We start from the raw sequence: 9,969 nt of genomic DNA, 5'->3' as shown, positions 1-9,969 counted from the left end.
ATTGAAGGTGTTTATATTGTTGGTTGGTCCTAGGAAGATCGTACCGGTTCCACTGTACAAAAATTTGTACAAGTCCAAAACCTTTCCTAACAACCTATTGTGTTATTTAGAAATTAAATTCGGAATCGCAAATGGAACTTAACATTATTGATTCCAAATTTAATTTATCTGTTCTTAATGGTTTAGACTTGGATCACAAACGATGCTTAACATTATTGATCCAAATCCACCTATGTTATAAATTCAATTAAATATTAATTTCTAAAATTAGCTTCCAGGACTGCATGGCGAGGCACTAGTCCTTCTTGGGTATGGGATCATCCACCACCGCCTAGACAAAACCTTTTAAAGAAATCTAATATTTAATTTCCTTATATAACTCTAGGTTTAACCCAAAGGAACAATCGAATCACAAATTTGAAAAACAAAAAAAAACACAAACTTGAATCACAAATTCGAAACCTAGAATTATATGTCTCTTGTGTTTGGAATTCATACAAAGAAAAACTAATATGATACGGAAAACAATTACTAGTTATACCTTTCTTTGTATGCAATGACCTCTTGATCTTCTACCGTATTTCTCTTCTTATCTCGAACGTTGTGTGGGCAACGATCTACCGAGATAAGAACCACCCAAATCCTTCTTCTTCCTCCTTGCAAGTTTCAGCAAAACTCCTCTCCTTGAGATGAAGAATTTCGGCCACCACCACCAAGCTCCAAGGGATGCTAGAAACAAAGCCTCCTTTCTCTCCTTCTCCTCCAAGCAAGATCCGGCCACCACCACAAAACTCCAAGGGATGATGCCGCCGGCCACCAAAGAAGAAGAGAAGAGGAGAGGAACAACGACTAAGGCCGGCCACTACCAAGGAAGAGAGGAAGGAAAATAAAATAGAGTTGTTTTTCATGAAGGCACCCCTACCCCCTCTTTTATAATCCTTGGTCTTGGCAAATAAAGAAAAAATTAAATAAAATCTTCCTTATTTTCTTTACCATGAAAAGGAAAATTTAATTGATTAAAACCAATTTCCTTTCTTAAATATCATGGCCGGCCACCTCATTGCTCCAAGCAAGGAAAGTTTTAACACAAAATTAAAACTTCCTATTTTGTTTCCGGAAATTTTAAAATAAAAATTTCTCTAATAATTTTTCCCTTTATGATTGGTTATAAAAGGAATTTTATAAATTAAAATCTCTCTACTAAAACATGTGGATAATTTCTAAAAAGAAAAGTTATCTTTTAAAATTAAAATCTTCCTCTCAATCTATAAATAAGGAAAGATATTAAATCTTTTCTTAATCTTTTGTAGAAACTTATAAAAGGAAAAATTTATAATTTTAAAACTCTCTTTTAAATCATGAACATAGTTACAAAAAGGAAAATTTTTTTAAAATTAAAATCTTTCTTTCAATCTACAAATAAGGAAAGATATCAAATCTTTTCTTAATCTTTTTGTAGAAAGCTATAAAAGGAAAGATTTATAATTTTAAATTCTCTTTTAAAACCATGGAATCCACATAAGAAAAATTTTAAAAAATTAAAATCCTTTTAATTTGATGTGGCTGGCCACACCAAGCTTGGGTTCAAGCTAGGGCCGGCCACACAACTTAGCTTATCCTATTTGCTTGGCCGGCCCAAGCTTGGGTTCCAAGTTTGCTTGGCCGGCCACCTTAGGATAGGTATAAAGGTGGGTATAGGTGGGTATAATACTTTATAAATAAGAGGCTACGATAGGGACCGAGAGGAGGAATTGGTTTTGGTCTTCCGATGAAATTAAGCTTCCCGTGTTCACCCCGAACACCCAACTTAATTTCATCAATAATAATTCATACCACTAAAGAATTATTATTGAACTACCGCACCAATCCCAAATTATATTTTGGGCTCCTTCTTATGTGTTAGTCTCCTTGTGTTTAAGATGTTGAATGCCCACTAATTAATTGAGTTACTGACAACTCACTTTAATTAATATCTTAGTCCAAGAGTAGTACCACTCAACCTTATCGTCATGTCGAACTAAGTCCACCTACAGGGTTTAACATGATAATCATTATGAACTCCTCTTGGGGACATTATCAACCTAGATTACTATGACACAGTTTCCTTCTATAATCAACAACACACACTATAAATAATATCATTTCCCAACTTATCGAGCCTTTTGATTTATCGAGCTAAATCTCACCCTTTGATAAATTAAAGAAATAAATACTAAATATATGTGCTTGTTATTTTATTAGGATTAAGAGCACACACTTCCATAATAACTAAGGTCTTGTTCTTTTATTAAGTTAGTATAAAAAAAACTTACCTTAAATGGTCCTGCTCAATACACTTAGAGTGTACTAGTGTAATTTATTAGTCAAGATAAACCAATACCTAATTACACTATGACTATTCCAATGATTTGTTCCTTTCCATCTTAGTCGTGAGCTACTGTTTATAATTTATAAAGAATCGATAACATAACCTTCTGTGTGTGACACCACACACCATGTTATCTACAATATAAATTAATTGAACAGCTACATTTAGCATATATAAGTAGACAATTTGACCAATGTGATTCTTTATTTCAAAATAAATATTTACAAAAGCTAGACTTTTAGTATATACTCTAACATGTATGACGAAGATAATGCAGAATGACGCCTTATGGAGCTAAATCTGATAGAGGAGGTGTGGGATAAGGTAGCGACTCATCTTGTATCATACCACCAGAGAATGAGGAAAAATTATAACAAAAGGGTCATTCCCAAATTTTTTTTTCAAGTAGGTGATCTAGTATGGAGGTGCATCAAACCGATCGGGGATGTTAATAAACTGGAATTGTAATGGGGAGGACCTTATAGGGTGGTACAAAAACTCACTTCTGCCTCTTATTATCTTCAAGACACAAATGGAAGAAACCTCGAGTGACTTTGGAGTGCTAATCATTTATAACCTTACAAAACCTAAAAAGTATGGTTGTAATTTATTCATGTGTGTTATTCAACTTTTTGTAGCATTAACAAAGGATGCAGGCAATGATAATTAAAAAAAATTCACATATTCTCCCGAGTAAATGGATTGGTTCTCCCTCAATTGTCGATCGACTAGCTACCTTAAGGGGTGACTGGATAGGCTCCCTTAAGGGGCGACCGGAAACTTTAACCTCCACAATCGATCGGCGACCTTAAGGGGTAACTGGATAGGCTCCCTTAAGGGGCTACTGGAGACTTTAAACCTTCACAGTCGATTGGCGACCTTAAGGGGTGACTGGACAGGCTCTCTTAAGGGGAGACCAGAGACTTTAAACCTTCTCAGTCGATCGGCGACCTTAAGGGGTGATCAGGCAGGTTCCCTTAAGGGGCAACCATAGACTTTAAATCTCCACAGTCAATCGGTGACCTTAAGGGATGACCGGACATGCTCCCTTTGATGGATCGAAAGCGCTAGAGGGGGGGGGGGTGAATAGCGCTCGTGGCTATTTTATCGATTTAAAACACAGAGTTGAAACACAGCGGAAAGTAAATGCAAACACAAAAGACACAAGTGTTTTACTTCATTCGGAGCCTATCTCGACTCCTACTCGAAGGCCCGCGGTCCTTGACTGCTTTCGATGGGCAACAACTATAAATCTGAAATTATTACAAGCTAGAAGAAATTACAGTTAAGTGCAAATAAGAAAGTTTTACCAACGAACAAGAAATTAGAAGAGCGTTGGAGTTTCAGTTCGTTGTTGCAGCAGAGCGTTGTTGAAGCGTACGGAGCACACGAGAGCACGACACTTCTATTCGGAATTAGATGATCTGAGCTGCACCTCGAGGCCTCTTTTTATAGCTCTGCAAGGTCTGATCCAGATCCCCAAGTCTCGGGATCAGATTTGACCCGAAGCGGATCGGTCGACCGATCCTCACGTTCGGTCGATCGATCAGATGATCTCCACCGCATCTAATCCGTCGATCCGTCGCTCCACTTCGATCTGGTCAAACTCTATCCCTGGGTTCGGTCGACCGATCCCAAGGTCCGGTCGACCGATCAGTCTCCTCTGACCCGCACACCTGGGCTTGATGCAGTCGACACCTATCCCAGGTTCGGTCGACCGATCCCGAGGTCCCGTCGACCGATCCCTGGTCGAACCTGGTCCAACTTCTGGAGATCTGATCTGGTAGCTTGGAGGTTCGGTCGACCGAATCTAAGGTTCGGTCGACCGATCCCGGTCAGTTCTAACTCTGCATAAAACTGTTAGTTACCTGCAAAACAGAGTTAGAACACAAAAGATATAAATAAACAAACTTGACAGTCACCAGACTGTCCGGGTCTGACTTCGGGTTTCCGACCGAAAATCCTAGGTCGACCCGACGCCTACTGTTCCCTCTACGGGGAACGCGTCCTCACCTACTCCACTCAGGAGATTTTACCTTTTGCCAGTGCGATCCTCCAGATCGACTGGACTTTTGCTCGGTGTTCGATGCCTCCGGACTTTCTGCTGGACGCCCGTTTCCCGACCCGTCCAGTCTTCCACCTGGTTCGCGACACCAGGATTTTCCACCTAGGGTTACCACCCCCTAGGATTTTTGCCTGAAGCACTCGACCCACCAAGACTTCCCGCATAGGGTTACCACCCCCTATGACCTAGGGTTACCACCCCCTAGGGTTTTTACCTTTCCTAACCACAGTTAGGACTTACCTGAAACACTCAATCAAGCATGTTAGTTCACAACACACCTTAACTTTGAATCCTTTGCCATTATCAAAACTCAGGATCGATCGTCGGATGCTTCCCGCACCAACAATCTCCCCCTTTTTGATTATGGCAACCCAAATTCAAAGTTAAGTAAAATAACTTTTATTAACAAATTTTAAGTGAGCAAGCTTAAGTATATAAATTCAAATAAAAGCACAACTTAAGCTAACACTTGAATTTTGTGAAGCTCCCCCTTAATACAGGGCTTCCTTTTACTTTTGAATTTCCTACTCTCCCCCTTAATAAAAGCAACACTTTTTTTTTTACTTTTGAATTTTGAATTTCCTACTCTCCCCCTTTGCCATATATAAAAAAAAAAAAGCTAGTTTTAAGTTTTTAGAAAAAAATAGATTTATTCTTTGAAAGAGGAAATGCTTGTGTAACACTTAGATGATCATAAAATTTTATTGAAAAATTATTCTTTTTAGTTAGCAAAAGATTTTTGAAAGTCATAAGTTCAATTATGCAAGTACAGAAATATGTGTTTGATAGCTTTAGCTAAGTATAGAATGAATCTAATAGGTAACGAGGCAAAAATTTATAAAGATGGCTAAGTTTGAAGGTTGCTATCTGTGCCACTTAGCTAAGCCTTTTGCAAATATTAAATTTTGAAAATGTAGTTTCAGTTTGAAAAGGTACTTAAAAATTTTTTTGAAGAAACTAGGAGTAAGAATTTATGAAATCTTAGGACGAAGAGGGAGTAACTAAAAATTTAATTTAGGTTATTTATTCAGTTGGTCCTTAAGTCCAAGCATGAGTCAATTTAAATAGTTGTTATCTTATTTAAATTGTTAACTTAATTGTTTTGATCAGGTATCAGAGCCCTAAAGTAAAAGCATGCTTAAGCTTAACATTTCCTTCACCAATTGTCTAACTGTTAGCTACTTGCTGATTGCCTAGAGGGCAACAGCTTTCACTTGGTTAGTCAAGTAAAGTCATTTAGTCCAGTTAGATTTGACTAAGGCTGGAAGACTTGACTTGATTACTGTTAATAAAGTATTTAACGCTCAGACTCATATTGATGCACAGAAATAAACATTCTTGAGTCCAGGCTGTACCCTATGCGTCTCACACCATTCTATGTTTTACAAACACAAGCAAGGTATACCTAGGTGTTTGTGAGATGCTCTGGCTTAAATCTAGGGGAACAAGATTTCTCGGGTAGAGTCTAGGCTAAGTCATATTTTTGAAAATTCTAAGAAAATGGGATTTTAAAATCATTATTTTTCCTAGATTTTGAAAAGAATAAAAGAATGAGTTTTGAAGTAAGACAGTGAATTTTGAAAATTAATATCTATTCTACCCAGCACATTCCTATTTGCCGTCTAAGTGCGCTGAACTCAAGTTCAGGTAAGGGCTTTGTGAAGATGTCAGCTAGATTTGATTTTGACTCAACATAGTTGAGTTCAATATCACCCTTAGCTACGTGATCCCTTACAAAATGGTGCTTCACTTCTATATGTTTAGTCCTTGAATGATGAATTGGGTTTTTTGTTAGATTTATTGAGCTTATATTATCAATTGAGATTTTAGTTTTATGATACTCCAGTTGATAGTCTTTAAGGGTATGCATCATCCACAGCAACTAAGATGTGCATTCACCTAAGGCTATATATTCAGCTTCAGTGGTAGATTGTAACGACCCACCTCCTACTGATACTAAGCTGTAAGGCCAGACCATCACATTATGTTGTGCTAAACTATTTTTAAGGTGCGGAAAACTGATCTGATTCAAATTTTTGCTAACTACTACTATTTCTTCTGCTAATTGCTATTAGATCTGAAATTCATGTTTAAACTATATCTTGAATGTTGTTCCTATGCTAAAGGAAGTAATCTAGACTTCACATATGAACAAGGACTGAAATAAGGGGTTTCCAGCTGTTATCAGGCCTCCCAATCGATCGGTGGATCGATTGGAGTGGCCTGATCGATCCACTGATCGATTCAGCGTGCTACTGTGCACGGAGGTCCCGTTTGGATCGATCGACTGATCGATCCGGTCTGGCCGATCGATCCAGTGATCGATCCTAGAGCTCTCTGTTCTCGATAGAATACGTCCGGATCGATCGGCTGATCGATCCAGGGCCTTACTGTTCGCAGAACAAGTTGCCCAATCGATCCGCTGATCGATTGAGGAACCTCCAATTAATCGGCTGATCGATTGGGGTTTCTGATTTCGTACCAAGAGTCTGATTTTAGCACTGTTTCGTGCCCAAATCACATGTATCAACTCTAGAAGCATAAAACAAAACTACTAGTCATAACATTACTCATAGGGTGCTATCTAATATCAAATTTAATGCATACTACACAATTCGTGCTACTCAAACATTCTAAAATGTAGGAAAGCAACTAAAATCAGAATTGCTAAGTTCAGGTTTGCTAGTTCCCAAGCATCTTTATTCCAAGTTCCTGCCTACACACATCTTTGTAGCATTGTTCTCCAGCCTCCGCTAGTCCATCTTTCCTTTACCTTTATCTGCAGTATAAGGAAAAGAAGTATCTGTAAGCTTACGCTTAGTAAGAAACCATCTACCTCACAAAACATGCATTCGATGCAACTTATGCTTTTAAAATATGCTATTTGAAATATATGCTAACATTGCTAAACATGGATTCTAAAACATTGCATAATCACATACAATATATGACATTCAAAACTAAGCATAGAACTATCATGTGAATCCATAAGAAACTAAACTGAAATGAAAGCTGAGCTGACTAATATCAACCTAATGCTAAAGCTGCACTGCATTCAGATAACTAATTCGTGAAGTTTGAAAAATATTTATCATAAATAGATGAAAATACATAATCATGTTGCTGATGGGCCCGGTAACTATACTTGCTATGCGCACATCCCTAACTAAACCCGGGGTTGCAAATTTTGAATCTAGTAGGGTTTACTAGGTTATCTAAACCTAGGGACGACTATGGGAGCCCAACCCAATGGACATCTAGTCCGGTACAGTGCCACTGCTGAAAATAAAATACTGGTTATAGCTGAATTTTTCTTATCTTGCTATTTCTAGGTTATCTGAACCTAGAGCTAGGTTGTCTGAACCTAGAGGCGACTGTGGGAGCCCACCCATTGGACCGTAGTCCCATATAAGCTGTACTAAAATTGAACATGCTGTAAAAATGCTTCTATTGCATTTACTGAGCTATTATAATGCCTATGGTGGCATTTAACTGAGCTACACATTTTATCAAACATATGGTGTGCACTTGTTCACACCCTACATGCTAAAATTCTGCATACAACTAAATTAATGTGTAAAACCTCGAAAAGAGCTACTTATACTGCAGGTGAGGGGATTCTTACCTCCTGCGCTAGATTTCTTACGATTCTAGTCGCTAGTTTTCCGGTGGAGACGATTCCCTTGACGATCCTCTTGCGTCTACGTGCTCTTCTCGCGGAGAGGAATGCCCTCGTGTCGGAGTCGTTGCTGGAAGGTGCTCTTACGTCTCTAGGAGTGAAACCCTAGGTCTCTCGGGGCCTTGGTGTGCCGTGAGGTGAGGAAGAGGAGGGGGCGGCGTGAGGGTTGAGGAGGAGTTGCCGAAACATGAATAAAACCAATCCCCACTTAAGTTTCCTATTTATATTAAGTGATTAATTTCACCCCAACTCAATCATAAATAGTATTGTTCCTCTCTTCTTTCAGCACGGCCCTGCTGGGTTCACTTAGTTACTAGAGTCCTCTAAAAGGCATAGGGCCCATAGGTCTCGGGTTCAATTCCCGCCTAGACCATTTTACGTTTCTATTTGTTTTTGCTACTTCCTCTACTCTAAAAATTCCATAAAAAATATCCTAAAATTCCAAAAAAATCATAGAATATTTCTAAAATTGATTTGAGAATTTTTTGGGTGTTACATAGATAAAGCAACACAGTGTTGCTTTCTACTTGACCAACTTACTAGGCATTGTCCTAGAAATTGACAGCTACCACTTGTGCTTTTTCTATCTAGCTTTCATCCGGCATAATCTGAGTCAGAGTAGCCGGTTAGGTCAAGGGTGCCAGATCTAGGGTACCATAGTCCTACATTTAGAGTTCCCTTAACATACCTAAGGATTCTTTTGACAAGGGTTAAGTGAGACTCTTTTGCACAAGATTGGTATCGTGCACACATACCTACTGCAAAAATAATGTCTGGTCGACTCGCAGTTAGGTACAGTAGACTTCCTATCGCACTTCGATAGTATTTAAAGTCTACTAATTTACCTTCTAAGTCTGAGTCAATTTTAGCATTTGTAGCCATTGGTGTATTGATTATTTTTGAGTTTTCCATGCCAAATTTTCTAATTAATTCCTTAGCATATTTAGTTTGATAAATGTAAATTCCATCTTTAGTTTGCTTAATCTGTAAACCTAAGAAGAAATTAAGTTCTCCTACCAGACTCATTTCGAATTCACTTTCCATTAGTTTGGTGAATTCTTTTATAAATTTAGAGTTTGTGGAACCGAAAATAATATCGTCAACGTAAATTTGGGCTATAAAAATGTCATTTTCTAAGGTTTTTACGAAAAGGGTTGGGTCTATTAGACCTTGGTTAAATCTTTTTGATATTAAGTAATTGGACAATCATTCATACCAAGCCCTAGGTGCTTGTTTTAGTCCGTATAGGGCATTTTTTAATTTAAAGACATAATTTGATTGTTCTAAGTCTTCAAATCCTGGGGGTTGACCTACATATACTTCTTCTTTTATGAATCCATTTAAAAATGCGGATTTTATGTCCATTTGAAATAGCTTGAATCCATTGTGTGCTGCATAGGCCAGCAACATCCTAATGGATTCAAGTCTTGCTACTGGAGCATAGGTCTCGTCATAGTCTAACCCTTCTACTTGACTGAATCCTTTAGCTACTAACCTAGCTTTGTTTCTAACTATTTCACCTTGATCGTTTAATTTGTTTCTAAAAACCCATTTAGTGTCAATTATGGATTTGTTAACGGGTTTAGGCACTAATTCCCAGACCTGATTTCTTTCAAATTGGGCCAATTCTTCTTGCATTGCTAGAGTCCAATCTGGGTCTGGTAGGGCTTCTTCTATGGTTTTGGGTTCGATTTTTGAAATCAAGGCTATTTGGCTTTGGTTTTGATAAGATGATCTAGTTCTGACTCCTACAGTTGGGTCACCCAAAATTTGGTCAGATGGGTGATTTGTGCTTGTCCTAGTTGGTCGTATATCATTTGAGTTAGTGATTAGTTCTTCAGATTCAATAGGTTCAGG

Source organism: Zingiber officinale, chromosome 7B (assembly GCF_018446385.1).
Source record: "Zingiber officinale cultivar Zhangliang chromosome 7B, Zo_v1.1, whole genome shotgun sequence".
Classification (NCBI taxonomy): Eukaryota; Viridiplantae; Streptophyta; class Magnoliopsida; order Zingiberales; family Zingiberaceae; genus Zingiber; species Zingiber officinale.
This window is presented reverse-complemented; position numbering follows the sequence as displayed.